General features: G+C 48.0%; 1 long non-coding RNA gene across 1 annotated transcript in view; it reads left to right on the top strand.

Moving 5' to 3' along the window:
• The first annotated feature begins 2436 nt into the window (after positions 1-2436).
• LOC148523882 (uncharacterized) overlaps positions 2437-17019 on the top strand; it is a 90306-nt gene continuing 75723 nt past the window's right edge. Inside the window, exon 1 of the long non-coding RNA XR_015878411.1 lies at positions 2437-2524. This is a non-coding gene — a long non-coding RNA (uncharacterized LOC148523882). The remainder of the gene's footprint in view (positions 2525-17019) is intronic.

The following is a 17019-nucleotide window of genomic DNA, read 5'->3' as shown; positions in this document are numbered from 1 at the left end:
GTCCAAAAAAAAAAAAGTGGAGGGTAAGCTCCATAGGAAACAAACTGCAAAACAGGAAAATTTCAGACAATGAAACTAACTTCCCACCACAGAGCCAGAGACAGCGATATACTACCAGTAAAAACGGCTCGGGTGGAGGCATTTGAAATGGAATAATAATGGGAAGCGGTGGGTGTCTCACGTAGGAGATCAGGGCCGGATTATAGGCAGGGCGAATGGGGCGGTCGTCCAGGGGCCCCCACACACTGGGGGCCCCCACACATTGCCCCTACCCAGCCCACTCTGCCACCTCCCTTGCCTGTCTGGCTTCTGCAAGCACAGCTGACTGCAAAGTCGGCCCCTTCCCCTACTTACCTTTCAGTCCGTGATCCAGTTCGGCTTTCCCTCAGGCGGAGTTTATGTGCTCCTCGGCGCTCTGCTCTCTTGCCTGGCTCCCTGCTCTACCAGCCCAGGCTGCTTGCTGCTCCTCTCTGAAAGCCGGGCCAGAGACAGCACCTCCAGCAGAAGGATGATGGCAGCCGATGGCGCGATGCGCACCGCTCACGGTCACTGGGATCCTGACAGGTAACACCTGTTCCTGGCCCCCTCCTTGTATGTGTGTGTGCGCGTTTTGCCCTCCACTGCCCATTGCAGCTGTGATGGGAGGCTTCAGCCGGCAACTTTGCATTGGAAGTTGCAGCTGGCTGCCCAGAGATCACCCTCCCTGCCAGATGTTCTACTGCCCCAAAACTCCTTACAAATGCCACCTGCCATGTGTCATGCTATCATGCAGTGGCATAGGAATGCAACAGGCGATTTAGCGTCAATTTGATTGGTTGGGGCCCCCACAACTTAGTAGCCCTGGTCCCCCCACAAGTCTTAATCCGGCCCTGTAGGAGATGCATCACATTCATGACGTCTAGTAACTGTAGACCATTCTGGAGCTTGAGGGCAGGAACGTTGAGGTTTTGGTGACGAAGGTCTAGGGTGCAACGGTTCAGGCAAAATGTCCAGTTTTGCAAGTAGATCCTGGCCTTGTTCAAGAGATTTCAAAGAAAATTAAGAATTAGCTGTGAACACCTGGAGCTGAAAGGGGAAGAACCAGCAATTACTAACATTATGTTGTCTCAGAATTCTAGTAACAGGTTGAAGGTCTCAATGCTTCTGAATAGTGGAAGGGGCCAGGTCTTGAAATAATTGTATGTCCGTATATTGGTAGCAGATAACAGATGTGTCTCTAGTTGCCTGGAGCAATTGATCGTTGGTACGGTAATTGTGTAGACGGACAATAATATCGTGCGGAGATTGGGTACAGGACAGTCTGGCTCGGAGGGCAAGATGAGCTCTATCCATTAGGCAGTCTGCTACTGCAAGGTCTGGGAGAATATGATGAAAGAAATCGGCAAGAAAAGATTGCAGATCTGAGGCAGAGATGGATTCGGACACATTGCGAATTCTTAGGTTGTTGCGACGGGAGCAGTACTCTGTGTCCTCCTGTTTTTCCTTGAGGGATTCTTCTTCAACATGGAGACGTGAGAGTTCCTTATCTAGGGTTACCTAGGAGGGACAGATATCGTCTGTCTTCGATTAAAAAGCATCCATTCTGGTGCCAAGGGAGGATAGTTCCGACTTAAAGTCATGGACCGCTTTGGCAAGTTCCTGACCAAAAGCGGTTTTGACACCCTCCAAAAGATTAACCATAACCGCTTGTATTTGAGGGTCAATTTCAACCTCTGTCGATGGTGACAAACTGGAAGCGTCAGGGTGATCAGACGACGGCGGAGTTGACTTGCGTTTAGAGCCAAATAAATCAGCAGATGAATTCTGTCTCGCTTTTTTGAGCTTCTGAGACATAATGGAGATAGGCGGGAAGCAAGGCAAGTCTTAAAAAACACAAGAGACAAATATTTCCTGCACTCTTGCTTGTAGTCAAATGTATTCTGATTCAGATGGACAACTGGACATGTAGTGGATGACTGTTGCTTTGTTGAGTATTACGAGGACATAAAGAAGGCCACTAGATCTCGGGGTTCCGGCAAAATGTTCACATCACATAGACTGGTATGGCAAATCAAATGGACCAGGAGTGAGATTCACTGTAGATCCAGTAGGTGGCAGCAGAAGAGCATGAGAGTGTTGAAGAAGAAAGTCTTTTAGTACAGAGTCTGACACCCAGCAATAATATAGTAGAGTAATGTAGTGTCTCAGGGTGGAGGACTAATGCTGAGGTGGTGGTCAGTAATATTGATAAATAAAGTGTAGCTGATTAGAGCCCACCGGAGACAACAGGCTCTTCACAAGAGATAACCCTGGGGAGAACAGGCGGACATCCAGAGCCAGGGTGCAGGCAGATCCCCACTCAGTGATAACTGTCTGGCCAACAGGGGCTGTTACCTCACAGGGTGCAGGAGGAGCTGAGGGCCGGCATCTACCAGCAGTATCCAGCAGTCAAGGAGAGGAGATTACACAGAGCTGCAGGCACAGGCAGGTGACAGCTTCGGCCAGTGACAGATCGTCGGGAGCCCGTCAGCGCCGGCAGGAGGAGGTAAGAGCCAGGGTATGGCCACCGCGTCCGGAGGTAAGTGGAGGATGCAGTGCTGGTCACGTGGGGACACAGGAACTCCGCTCTGAGCCAAGTGGGAGACCCGGAGACTGCGGCTTCTTCAGGATGGACAGGCCGCAGTCTGTGGGGAGGCAGGATGCGACCCCTGACTCTGCTCCAGTAATCCCCAACACAGGCATAATCCAATGCACAAGCCTGAGGTGGATAGGGGGCTCTGGGCCTGATTCAGAGGCTCTCGCAAAAAGCGAACGCTCGCTTTGAATCAGGGCGGCCGTTTTTTTTTTTAACACGGCCTCCTGGCCGCTCGCTAAGCTGTGGGTGACCATGCACAGTGCCTCACCATCGACCTGCTTGCGAGCGGGTCTGAATCAGGCCCTCTGTGCACAAAGGAAGGGGTTATAAAGGCTGTATGATGGCGATGCCAGATAGGAGCCCAGGCCACACATGTCTATTCAGCTCGGCTGCTAGGCCACAACATTGTTGTTACTCATTTGCACTACATTAATGTAATAGATTAGATTGAAATAAACAATAAGCATACACATATACATAATCCATAGTTCTATATATAATCCATAGTATATATATATATATATATATATATATATATATATATACTGTATACAAATACATTTTGTTTCTTTCACCAATACTGAAAGAAAAATATAAAGAAAAACATTTCAAAAATAGCACAAAAAGTTTATCAAATGCAAATTTAATTACTAAAACATATATAATTTTTTTTTTTAAATTAATAATTACATTAACAATACAGGACAGATTGCAAAACAACCCACTCCTGTTCCAGGACATGTAGACAAAAATTGGTCTTGAAAAAATTAGTTAGTCTTTGCCCCATAAAACAACATAAATCACCAGGTTAAAGAATATTTTTTTTGTAACCTAATGTATAGAGATTTAGATAAACTCGAGACAAGAAAAAGCCATAAAATAATGACAAATAGAAACATCAATAATAAGGAACAGCAAGATGACATCATACAACCTTCTCATAAGGGTGGTAAGATTGTTCTATAGTTAAGAAATAAATAGCTGTTGGAAGCATATATAAAAAATTACCATCCTGTTATAAAAGATTAATATTTAATCTGATTATTAACATTTTGAAACAATATACAATAACAGGATTCCGAATAAAGCTATAAGTAATGGGACGATAAGTAACACAAATAATGAGTACCTAGTGATTATCAACCCAAGTGTATGATTTTTACATGCCCCAAAAAGTTTGAAAACAGTAATTTAATATGTGAGATTTGACCCACTATGTCGGGGATAGGCAATCTCATGAAAAAGGCCGGTGTCTATTCAGGCAAATATGTTTGCAAACTCGTTACCTTCCCAGCATCATATTTCATAGATACAAAGGATGTTCTACAGTATGTAAACTACAGAACATGACACTCAGGACCTTATTCAGAGGCGGCCGTACGGTCCTTGACTGCACGGCCGCCTCAATGTTTTGCCAGTGCGCATGCGCGAGACCCGCTACGACCGACAGCGCCGGTCGTAGCGTGTCTCTTTCCAAAGGGGGCGAGCTGTCGATGTTGATTGACAACTCGCCCTGTTTGGAAGGCGGGCCGGGGGGTGGCAGCCCAAACGGAGGCGTTCCCATGGGAACGCCTGCCGTTTGGGGGAGGCCCCACTGACATCACTAGTGATGTCAGTGGAGAGCTTCCGGCTCTGACAGAGCCAGAAGCTCTCCGGGGCTTACGACAAGTGAGACCCTACCCTAGGGTCTCGTCGAAAGCCCCGATGGTCGCGATGGTCTCTGAGCATCGCGACCATCACCCGAGCAGTCGTTAGAGCTGTGGGTGTTAACCCACAGCTTAACGACCGCAACAGAGGCGGGCGGTCAGGATGCAAGTGGCCGCCCAGTTTCTGAGCGACCGCTTGCATCCTCCGACCGCCTCTGAATGAGGCCCTCAATCCTGACACATAGTTGATAACATACAGTATGATATTGAAGCTGTATACATTAGTGTCAACCACAATTTAGATTGAAAGCGATTAGATATTTCATGAAGTTAATACAACAAAACATGGGCACCCACATAGGACAACCTATACTAATGTGGGTACGCTTTTTCCCATGATGGGGTAATGTGAGAAAGACGGATTTCCGGAATTCTGGGGATGACTAATTCCAAAACTGTGAACTTTAAAAGAACAATAGAAATGAGCCAAAAGTCAAGTTCCTGGATCTATCTATCAGAGTCATTGGCAATGACAGTACAGCCATGGACAATTATCGCAAAGAAACTCCCAGCAAGATGATGCTCCATTGTTCCAGCTCCTTTCCTCTTCTCACCTAGGGGTATATTTTAAGTCCAGATTTATAGACTGTGGAGATGTTGCCCATAGCAACCAATCAGATTCAAGTTATTATCTTCTAGAAGGTGCTAAATAAATGTTAAATAGAATCTGATTGGTTGCTATGGGCAACATCTCCATTTCTGTAAACCCGCACCTCTGTATATACCCCCCAGATATACCCCCCAGAGAGAGATACCCAAAGTGGAAATTTAATAGAAGATACAAACTTGTTCAGTTGAAGTAGTCTTAAGGGAAAGAGCTATTAATCCCAGCCAGACATGAAATAAGTAGAATTCTCCAAAGCCTTTCGGATATCTTATAGATAGATGTTGATCCAACAAAGGCCGTTGAAGGCAAAGTTCAGATGAGTTGGAGTAGGGTAAAATAGTATATATATACTAGTCCTTTTTCATTTGTTGTCTTAATGGACATGGGCCCATAAACACTAAGGGGCACATTTACTAAGAATCATGTCTGTCCGAGTATCAAACACTTGACATCGCATGGACATGAGTGAGTTTGTTTCAAAGAAACTCACAAATTTAATAAGAATCGTGTTTGTGCAGTCTTCTGAGTGTAATACTGTCATGAAAGGGTTAAATTTTTTAAAACAAAAATGAGGTGGGGTCCCCCCAAAAAGCATACCCAGCTCTGGTCCACTGAGCCCGGGCTACGAAAGGGAAATAGGGGCAAAATTACTTCAGGTTCCCCCTATTTTCCTTTAACCAGCACGGGCTAAACCAGCTGGGAGCTTACACTACAGCAGGGTGACACCAGCCCCAAACTAGTCATCCCTTGGCAGGCAATCCTTGGAAAGTAGGGACCACCTTCCTGGGCATCAACCAGCCCTGGGCTGAAACCCCAGAGCTCTTTCCTGCACCCCTGGTGGTGGTGGATGCAGGGATAATGGTGTCATTAAAGGGTTAATATTGTTTTTCACAGTGGGACTACAAGTATCAGCATGCCTGCCTTGTGGCAATTGTAGAAACACTAGTGTCAACAGGCTGCTGGTACTCCCACTGTGCAAAAAATATAAAAAAAAAACGACAATACACACACACCAAAGGATTTAGGGCTCTATTCATCATCACTTAATTTTTACAAAAGTAGGTGAAGATGAACATTTTCACCTGCAATTGTAGAAAATACGTTTTTGGGCCATTTATCAAAAAGGTAAAGCAGGAGATATCACAGGTATCTCCTGCTTACCATTCTTTCCCGGAAAGGCCAGCTGTCCCCATATACTAGTATCACAGATAACTCCTACTTACCTTTCTCTCCCGGAATGGCCCGGTGTCCCCATACGCTAGTATCACAGGTATCTCCTGCTTATCTTTCTCTTCCGGAATGGCCAGCTGTCCCCATATACTAGTATCACAGATATCTCCTGCTTACCTTTCTCTCCCGGAATGGCCCGCTCTCCCCATACACTAGTATCACAGATATCTCCTGCTTACCTTTCTCTCCATGGAATGGCCCGCTGTCCCAATATACTAGTATCACAGATATCTCCTGCTTACCTTTCTCTCCCGGAATGGCCTGCTGTCCCTATACACTAGTATCACAGATATCTTCTGCTTACCTTCCTCTCCCAAAATGGCCCGCTGTCCCCATACACTAGTAACATAGATATCTCCTGCTTACCTTTCTCTCCCGGAATGGCCCGGTGTCCCCATACGCTAGTATCACAGATATCTCCTGCTTACCTTTCTCTCCCGGAATGGCCAGCTGTCCCCATATACTAGTATCACAGATATCTTCTGCTTACATTCCTCTCCCAAAATGGCCCGCTGTCCCCATACACTAGTAACATAGATATCTCCTGCTTACCTTTCTCTCCCGGAATGGCCCGCTGTCCCCATACACTAGCATCACAGATATCTCCTGCTTACCTTTCTCTCCCAGAATGGCCTGCTGTCCCCATACGCTAGTATCACAGATATCTCCTGCTTACCTTTCTCTTCCGGAATGGCCAGCTGTCCCCATATACTAGTATCACAGATATCTCCTGCTTACCTTTCTCTCCTGGAATGGCCCGGTGTCCCCATACGCTAGTATCACAGATATCTCCTGCTTACCTTTCTCTCCCGGAAGGCAAGCTGTCCCCATACACTAGTATCACAGATATCTCCGGCTTACCTTTCTCTCCCTGGAATGGTCAGCTGTCCCCATACACTAGTATCACAGATATCTCCGGCTTACCTTTCTCTCCCTGGAATGGTCAGCTGTCCCCATGCTAGTATCACAGATATCTCCTGCTTACCTTTTTCTCCCGGAAAGGCCAGCTGTCCCCATGTACTAGTATCACAGATATTTCCTACTTACCTTTCTCTCCCGGAATGGCCCGGTGTCCCCATACGCTAGTATCACAGATACCTCCTGCTTACCTTTCTTTTCCGGAATGGCCAGCTGTCCCCATATACTAGTATCACAGATATCTCCTGTTTACCTTTCTCTCCCGGAATTGCCCGGTGTCCCCATACGCTAGTATCACAGATATCTCCTGCTTACCTTTCTCTCCCTGGAATGGCCCGCTGTCCCCAAATACTAGTATCACAGATATCTCCAGCTTAACTTTCTCTCCCGGAATCGCTTGCTGTCCCCATACACTAGTATCACAGATATTTTCTGCTTAACTTCCTCTCCCAAAATGGCCCGCTGTCCCCATACACTAGTAACATAGATATCGGATGCTTACCTTTCTCTCCCGGAATCGCTTGCTGTCCCCATACACTAGTATCACAGATATCTTCTGCTTACCTTCCTCTCCCAAAATGGCCCGCTGTCCCCATACACTAGTAACACAGATATCTCCTGCTTACCTTTCTCTCCCGGAATGGCCCGCTTTCCCCATACACTAGCATCACAGATATCTCCTGCTTACCTTTCTCTCCCAGAATGGCCTGCTGTCCCCATACGCCAGTATCACAGATATCTCCTGCTTACCTTTCTCTCCCGGAAGGCCTGCTGTCCCCATACACTAGTATCACAGATATCTCCGGCTTACCTCTCTCTCCCTGGAAAGGTCAGCTGTCCCCATATGCTAGTATCACAGATATCTCCTGCTTACCTTTTTCTCCCGGAAAGGCCAGCTGTCCCCATGTAGTAGTATCACAGATATCTCCTGCTTACCTTTCTCTCCCGGAATGGCCAGCTGTCCCCATATACTAGTATCACAGATATCTCCTGCTTACCTTTCTCTCCCTGGAATGGCCCGCTGTCCCCATATACTAGTATCACAGATATCTCCTTCTTACCTTTCTCTCCCGGAATGGCCTGCTGTCCCCATACACTAGTATCACAGATATCTCCTGCTTACCTTTCTCTCCTGGAATCGATTGCTGTCCCCATACACTAGTATCACAGATATCTTCTGCTTACAGTCCTCTCCCAAAATGGCCCGCTGTCCCCATACACTAGTAACATAGATATCTCCTGCTTACCTTTCTCTCCCGGAATGGCCCGCTGTCCCCATACACTAGCATCACAGATATCTCCTGCTTACCTTTCTCTCCCAGAATGGCCTGCTGTCCCCATACGCTAGTATCACAGATATCTCCTGCTTACCTTTCTCTTCCGGAATGGCCAGCTGTCCCCATATACTAGTATCACAGATATCTCCTGCTTACCTTTCTCTCCTGGAATGGCCCGGTGTCCCCATACGCTAGTATCACAGATATCTCCTGCTTACCTTTCTCTCCCGGAAGGCAAGCTGTCCCCATACACTAGTATCACAGATATCTCCGGCTTACCTTTCTCTCCCTGGAATGGTCAGCTGTCCCCATATGCTAGTATCACAGATATCTCCTGCTTACCTTTTTCTCCCGGAAAGGCCAGCTGTCCCCATGTACTAGTATCACAGATATCTCCTACTTACCTTTCTCTCCCGGAATAGCCCGGTGTCCCCATACGCTAGTATCACAGATACCTCCTGCTTACCTTTCTTTTCCGGAATGGCCAGCTGTCCCCATATACTAGTATCACAGATATCTCCTGTTTACCTTTCTCTCCCGGAATTGCCCGGTGTCCCCATACGCTAGTATCACAGATATCTCCTGCTTACCTTTCTCTCCCTGGAATGGCCCGCTGTCCCCAAATACTAGTATCACAGATATCTCCAGCTTACCTTTCTCTCCCTGGAATGGCCCGCTGTCCCCCGCTATATACTAGTATCAAAGATATCTCCTGCTTACCTTTCTCTCCCGGAATGGCCTGCTGTCCCCATACACTAGTATCACAGATATCTCCTGCTTACCTTTCTCTCCAGGAATCGCTTGCTGTCCCCATACACTAGTATCACAGATATCTTCTGCTTAACTTCCTCTCCCAAAATGGCCCGCTGTCCCCATACACTAGTAACATAGATATCGGATGCTTACCTTTCTCTCCCGGAATCGCTTGCTGTCCCCATACACTAGTATCACAGATATCTTCTGCTTACCTTCCTCTCCCAGAATGGCCTGCTGTCCCCATACGCTAGTATCACAGATATCTCCTGCTTACCTTTCTCTTCCGGAATGGCCAGCTGTCCCCATATACTAGTATCACAGATATCTCCTGCTTACCTTTCTCTCCTGGAATGGCCCGGTGTCCCCATACGCTAGTATCACAGATATCTCCTGCTTACCTTTCTCTCCCGGAAGGCAAGCTGTCCCCATACACTAGTATCACAGATATCTCCTACTTACCTTTCTCTCCCGGAATAGCCCGGTGTCCCCATACGCTAGTATCACAGATACCTCCTGCTTACCTTTCTTTTCCGGAATGGCCAGCTGTCCCCATATACTAGTATCACAGATATCTCCTGTTTACCTTTCTCTCCCGGAATGGCCCGCTTTCCCCATACACTAGCATCACAGGTATCTCCTGCTTACCTTTCTCTCCCAGAATGGCCTGCTGTCCCCATACGCCAGTATAACAGATATCTCCTGCTTACCTTTCTCTCCCGGAAGGCCTGCTGTCCCCATACACTAGTATCACAGATATCTCCGGCTTACCTCTCTCTCCCTGGAAAGGTCAGCTGTCCCCATATGCTAGTATCACAGATATCTCCTGCTTACCTTTTTCTCCCGGAAAGGCCAGCTGTCCCCATGTAGTAGTATCACAGATATCTCCTGCTTACCTTTCTCTCCCGGAATGGCCAGCTGTCCCCATATACTAGTATCACAGATATCTCCTGCTTACCTTTCTCTCCCTGGAATGGCCCGATGTCCCCATATACTAGTATCACAGATATCTCCTGCTTACCTTTCTCTCCCGGAATGGCCTGCTGTCCCCATACACTAGTATCACAGATATCTCCTGCTTACCTTTCTCTCCTGGAATCGATTGCTGTCCCCATACACTAGTATCACAGATATCTTCTGCTTACCTTCCTCTCCCAAAATGGCCCGCTGTCCCCATACACTAGTACCATAGATATCTCCTGCTTACCTTTCTCTCCCGGAATGGCCAGCTGTCCCCATACGCTAGTATCACAGATATCTCCTGCTTACCTTTCTCTTCCGGAATGGCCAGCTGTCCCCATATACTAGTATCACAGATATCTCCTGCTTACCTTTCTCTCCCAGAATGGCCCGGTGTCCCCATACGCTAGTATCACAGATATCTCCTGCTTACCTTTCTCTCCCGGAAGGCAAGCTGTCCCCATACAATAGTATCACAGATATCTCCGGCTTACCTTTCTCTCCCTGGAATGGTCAGCTGTCCCCATATGCTAGTATCACAGATATCTCCTGCTTACCTTTTTCTCCCGGAAAGGCCAGCTGTCCCCATGTACTAGTATCACAGATATCTCCTCCTTACCTTTCTCTCCCGGAATGGCCCGGTGTCCCCATATGCTAGTATCACAGATATCTCCTGCTTACCTTTCTTTTCCGGAATGGCCAGCTGTCCCCATATACTAGTATCACATATATCTCCTGCTTACCTTTCTCTCCCGGAATTGCCCGCTGTCCCCATATACTAGTATCACAGATATCTCCGGCTTACCTTTCTCTCCCTGGAATGGTCAGCTGTCCCCATGTCCTAGTATCACAGATATCTCCTGCTTACCTTTCTCTCTCGGAATGGCCCGGTGTCCCCATACGCTAGTATCACAGATATCTCCTGCTTACCTTTCTCTCCCGGAATGGCCTGCTGTCCCCATACACTAGTATCACAGATATCTCCTGCTTACCTTTCACTCCTGGAATGGCCCGCTGTCCCCATACACTAGCATCACAGATATCTCCTGCTTACCTTTCTCACCCAGAATGGCCTGCTGTCCCCATAAGCTAGTATCACAGATATATCCTGCTTTCCTTTCTCTCCCGGAAGGCCCGCTGTCCCCATACACTAGTATCACAGATATCTCCGGCTTACCTTTCTCTCCCTGGAATGGTCAGCTGTCCCCATGCTAGTATCACAGATATCTCCTGCTTACCTTTTTCTCCCGGAAAGGCCAGCTGTCCCCATGTACTTGTATCACAGATATCTCCTACTTACCTTTCTCTCCCGGAATGGCCCGGTGTCCCCATACGCTAGTATCACAGATATCTCCTGCTTACCTTTCTCTTCCGGAATGGCCAGCTGTCCCCATATACTAGTATCACAGATATCTCCTGCTTACCTTTCTCTCCCGGAATGGCCCGGTGTCCCCATACGCTAGTATCACAGATATCTCCTGCTTACCTTTCTCTCCCTGGAATGGCCCGCTGTCCCCATATACTAGTATCACAGATATCTCCAGCTTACATTTCTCTCCCTGGAAAGGCCCGCTGTCCCCCGCTATATACTAGTATCACAGATATCTCCTGCTTACCTTTCTCTCCCGGAATGGCCTGCTGTCCCCATACACTAGTATCACAGATATCTCCTGCTTACCTTTCTCTCCCGGAATCGCTTGCTGTCCCCATACACTAGTATCACAGATATCTTCTGCTCACCTTCCTCTCCCAAAATGGCCCGCTGTCCCCATACACTAGTAACACAGATATCTCCTGCTTACCTTTCTCTCCCGGAATGGCCCGCTGTCCCCATACACTAGCATCACAGATATCTCCTGCTTACCTTTCTCTCCCAGAATGGCCTGCTGTCCCCATACGCCAGTATCACAGATATCTCCAGCTTACCTTTCTCTCCCGGAAGGCCCGCTGTCCCCATACACTAGTATCACAGATATCTCCGGCTTACCTTTCTCTCCCTGGAATGGTCAGCTGTCCCCATATGCTAGTATCACAGATATCTCCTGCTTACCTTTTTCTCCCGGAAAGGCCAGCTGTCCCCATGTACTAGTATCACAGATATCTCCTATTTACCTTTCTCTCCCGGAATGGCCCTGTGTCCCCATACGCTAGTATCACAGATATCTCCGCCTTACCTTTCTCTTCCGGAATGGCCAGCTGTCCCCATACACTAGTATCACAGATATCTCCTGCTTACCTTTCTCTCCCGGAATTGCCCGGTGTCCCCATACGCTAGTATCACAGATATCTCCTGCTTACCTTTCTCTCCCGGAATGGCCAGCTGTCCCCATATACTAGTATCACAGATATCTCCTGCTTACCTTTCTCTCCCTGGAATGGCCTGCTGTTCCCATATACTAGTATCACAGATATCTGCTGCTTACCTTTCTCTCCCGGAATGGCCTGCTGTCCCCATACACTAGTATCACAGATATCTTCTGCTTACCTTTCTCTCCTGGAATCGATTGCTGTCCCCATACACTAGTATCACAGATATCTTCTGCTTACCTTCCTCTCCCAAAATGGCCCGCTGTCCGCATACACTAGTAACATAGATATCTCCTGCATACCTTTCTCTCCCGGAATGGCCCGCTGTCCCCATACACTAGTATCACAGATATCTCCTGCTTACCTTTCTCTCCCAGAATGGCCTGCTGTCCCCATACGCTAGTATCACAGATATCTCCTGCTTACCTTTCTCTCCCGGAAGGCTCGCTGTCCCCATACACTAGTATCACAGATAACTCCGGCTTACCTTTCTCTCCCTGGAATGGTCAGCTATCCCCATATGCTAGTATCACAGATATCTCCTGCTTACCTTTCTCTCCCGGAATGGCCCGCTGTCCCCATACACTAGTATCACAGATATCTCCTGCTTACCTTTCTCTCCCTGGAATGGCCCGCTGTCCCCCGCTATATACTAGTATCACAGATATCTCCTGCTTACCTTTCTCTCCCGGAATGGCCTGCTGTCCCCATACACTAGTATCACAGATATCTCCTGCTTACCTTTCTCTCCCGGAATCGCTTGCTGTCCCCATACACTAGTATCACAGATATCTTCTGCTTACCTTCCTCTCCCAAAATGGCCCGCTGTCCCCATACACTAGTAACATAGATATCGGATGCTTACCTTTCTCTCCCGGAATCGCTTGCTGTCCCCATAGACTAGTATCACAGATATCTTCTGGTTACCTTCCTCTCCCAAAATGGCCCGCTGTACCCATACACTAGTAACACAGATATATCCTGCTTACCTTTCTCTCCCAGAATGGCCTGCTGTCCCCATACGCCAGTATCACAGATATCTCCTGCTTACCTTTCTCTCCCGGAAGGCCCGCTGTCCCGATACACTAGTATCACAGATATCTCCGGCTTTGCTTTCACTCCCTGGAATGGTCAGCTGTCCCCATATCCTAGTATCACAGATATCTCCTGCTTACCTTTTTCTCCCGGAAAGGCCAGCTGTCCCCATGTACTAGTATCACAGATATCTCCTATTTACCTTTCTCTCCCGGAATGGCCCGGTGTCCCCATACGCTAGTATCACAGGTATATCCGCCTTACCTTTCTCTTCCGGAATGGCCAGCTGTCCCCATACACTAGTATCACAGATATCTCCTGCTTACCTTTATCTCCCGGAATGGCCCGGTGTCCCCATACGCTAGTATCACAGATATCTCCTGCTTACCTTCCTCTCGCGGAATGGCCAGCTGTCCCCATATACTAGTATCACAGATATCTCCTGCTTACCTTTCTCTCCCTGGAATGGCCCGCTGTCCCCATATACTAGTATCACAGATATCTCCTGCTTACCTTTCTCTCCCGGAATGGCCTGCTGTCCCCATACACTAGTATCACAGATATCTCCTGATTACCTTTCTCTCCTGGAATGGCCCGCTGTCCCCATACACTAGCATCACAGATATCTCCTGCTTACCTTTCTCTCCCAGAATGGCCTGCTGTCCCCATACGCTAGTATCACAGATATCTCCTGCTTACCTTTCTCTCCCGGAAGGCCCGCTGTCCCCATACACTAGTATCACAGATATCTCCGGCTTACCTTTCTCTCCCTGGAATGGTCAGCTGTCCCCATATGCTAGTATCACAGATATCTCCTGCTTACCTTTTTCTCCCGGAAAGGCCAGCTGTCCCCATGTACTTGTATCACAGATATCTCCTACTTACCTTTGTCTCCCGGAATGGCCAGGTGTCCCCATACGCTAGTATCACAGATATCTCCTGCTTACCTTTCTCTCCCGGAATGGCCAGCTGTCCCCATATACTAGTATCACAGATATCTCCTGCTTACCTTTATCTCCCTGGAATGGCCCGCTGTCCCCATATACTAGTATCACAGATATCTCCTGCTTACCTTTCTCTCCCGGAATGGCCTGCTGTCCCCATACACTAGTATCACAGATATCTCCTGCTTACCTTTCTCTCCTGGAATCGCTTGCTGTCCCCATACACTAGTATCACAGATATCTTCTGCTTACCTTCCTCTCCCAAAATGGCCCGCTGTCCCCATACACTAGTAACATAGATATCTCCTGCTTACCTTTCTCTCCTGGAAAGGCCCGCTGTCCCCATACACTAGTATCACAGATATCTCCTGCTTACCTTTCTCTCCCAGAATGGCCTGCTGTCCCCAAACGCTAGCATCACAGATATCTCCGGCTTACCTTTCTCTCCCAGAATGGCCAGCTGTCCCCATACGCTAGTATCACAGATATCTCTTGCTTACCTTTCTCTTCCGGAATGGCCCGCTGTCCCCATATACTAGTATCACAGATATCTCCTGCTTACCTTTCTCTCCCAGAATGGCCCGGTGTCCCCATACGCTAGTATCACAGATATCTCCTGCTTACCTTTCTCTCCCAGAAGGCAAGCTGTCCCCATACACTAGTATCACAGATATCTCCGGCTTACCTTTCTCTCCCTGGAATGGTCAGCTGTCCCCATATGCTAGTATCACAGATATCTCCTGCTTACCTTTTTCTCCCGGAAAGGCCAGCTGTCCCCATGTACTAGTATCACAGATGTCTCCTACTTTCCTTTCTCTCCAGGAAAGGCCCGGTGTCCCCATATGCTAGTATCACAGATATCTCCTGCTTACCTTTCTTTTCCGGAATGGCCAGCTGTCCCCATATACTAGTATCACATATATCTCCTGCTTACCTTTCTCTCCCGGAATTGCCCGGTGTCCCCATACGCTAGTATCACAGATATCTTCTGCTTACCTTTCTCTCCCGGAATGGCCTGCTGTCCCCATACACTAGTATCACATATATCTTCTGCTTACCTTTCTCTCCTGGAATCGATTGCTGTCCCCATACACTAGTATCACAGATATCTTCTGCTTACCTTCCTCTCCCAAAATGGCCCGATGTCCCCATACACTAGTAACATAGATATCTCCTGCATACCTTTCTCTCCCGGAATGGCCCGCTGTCCCCATACACTAGTATCACAGATATCTCCTGCTTACCTTTCTCTCCCAGAATGGCCTGCTGTCCCCATACGCTAGTATCACAGATATCTCCTGCTTACCTTTCTCTCCCGGAAGGCCCGCTGTCCCCATACACTAGTATCACAGATATCTCCGGCTTACCTTTCTCTCCCTGGAATGGTCAGCTATCTCCATATGCTAGTATCACAGATATCTCCTGCTTACCTTTCTCTCCCTGAATGGCCCGCTGTCCCCATACACTAGTATCACAGATATCTCCTGCTTACCTTTCTCTCCCGGAATCGCCCGCTGTCCCCATACACTAGTATCAGAGATATCTCCTGCTTACCTGTTCTCTCCCAGAATGGCCCGCTGTCCCCATACACTAGTAACATAGATATCTCCTGCTTACCTTTCTCTCCCTGGAATGGCCCGCTGTCCCCCGCTATATACTAGTATCACAGATATCTCCTGCTTACCTTTCTCTCCTGGAATGGCCTGCTGTCCCCATACACTAGTATCACAGATATCTCCTGCTTACCTTTCTCTCCCGGAATCGCTTGCTGTCCCCATACACTAGTATCACAGATATCTTCTGCTTACCTTCCTCTCCCAAAATGGCCCGCTGTCCCCATACACTAGTAACATAGATATCGGATGCTTACCTTTCTCTCCCGGAATCGCTTGCTGTCCCCATACACTAGTATCACAGATATCTTCTGGTTACCTTCCTCTCCCAAAATGGCCCGCTGTCCCCATACACTAGTAACACAGATATCTCCTGCTTACCTTTCTCTCCCAGAATGGCCTGCTGTCCCCATACGCCAGTATCACAGATATCTCCGGCTTACCTTTCTCTCCCTGGAATGGTCAGCTGTCCCCATGTCCTAGTATCACAGATATCTCCTGCTTACCTTTCTCTCCCGGATTGGCCCGGTGTCCCCATACGCTAGTATCACAGATATCTCCTGCTTACCTTTGTCTCCCGGAATGGCCTGCTGTCCCCATACACTAGTATCACAGATATCTCCTGCTTACCTTTCTCTCCTGGAATGGCCCGCTGTCCCCATACACTAGCATCACAGATATCTCCTGCTTACCTTTCTCACCCAGAATGGCCTGCTGTCCTCATAAGCTAGTATCACAGATATATCCTGCTTACCTTTCTCTCCCGGAAGGCCCGCTGTCCCCATACACTAGTATCACAGATATCTCCGGCTTACCTTTCTCTCCCTGGAATGGTCAGCTGTCCCCATATGCTAGTATCACAGATATCTCCTGCTTACCTTTTTCTCCCGGAAAGGCCAGCTGTCCCCATGTACTTGTATCACAGATATCTCCTACTTACCTTTCTCTCCCGGAATGGCCCGGTGTCCCCATACGCTAGTATCACAGATATCTCCTGCTTACCTTTCTCTTCCGGAATGGCCAGCTGTCCCCATATACTAGTATCACAGATATCT

This window comes from Taudactylus pleione, unplaced genomic scaffold (genome assembly GCF_031769625.1).
Source record: "Taudactylus pleione unplaced genomic scaffold, aTauple2 ptg000126l, whole genome shotgun sequence".
Lineage (NCBI taxonomy): Eukaryota > Metazoa > Chordata > Amphibia > Anura > Myobatrachidae > Taudactylus > Taudactylus pleione.
Note: the sequence above shows the minus strand (reverse complement) of the source record. Positions and strands in the feature narration are given on the sequence as shown.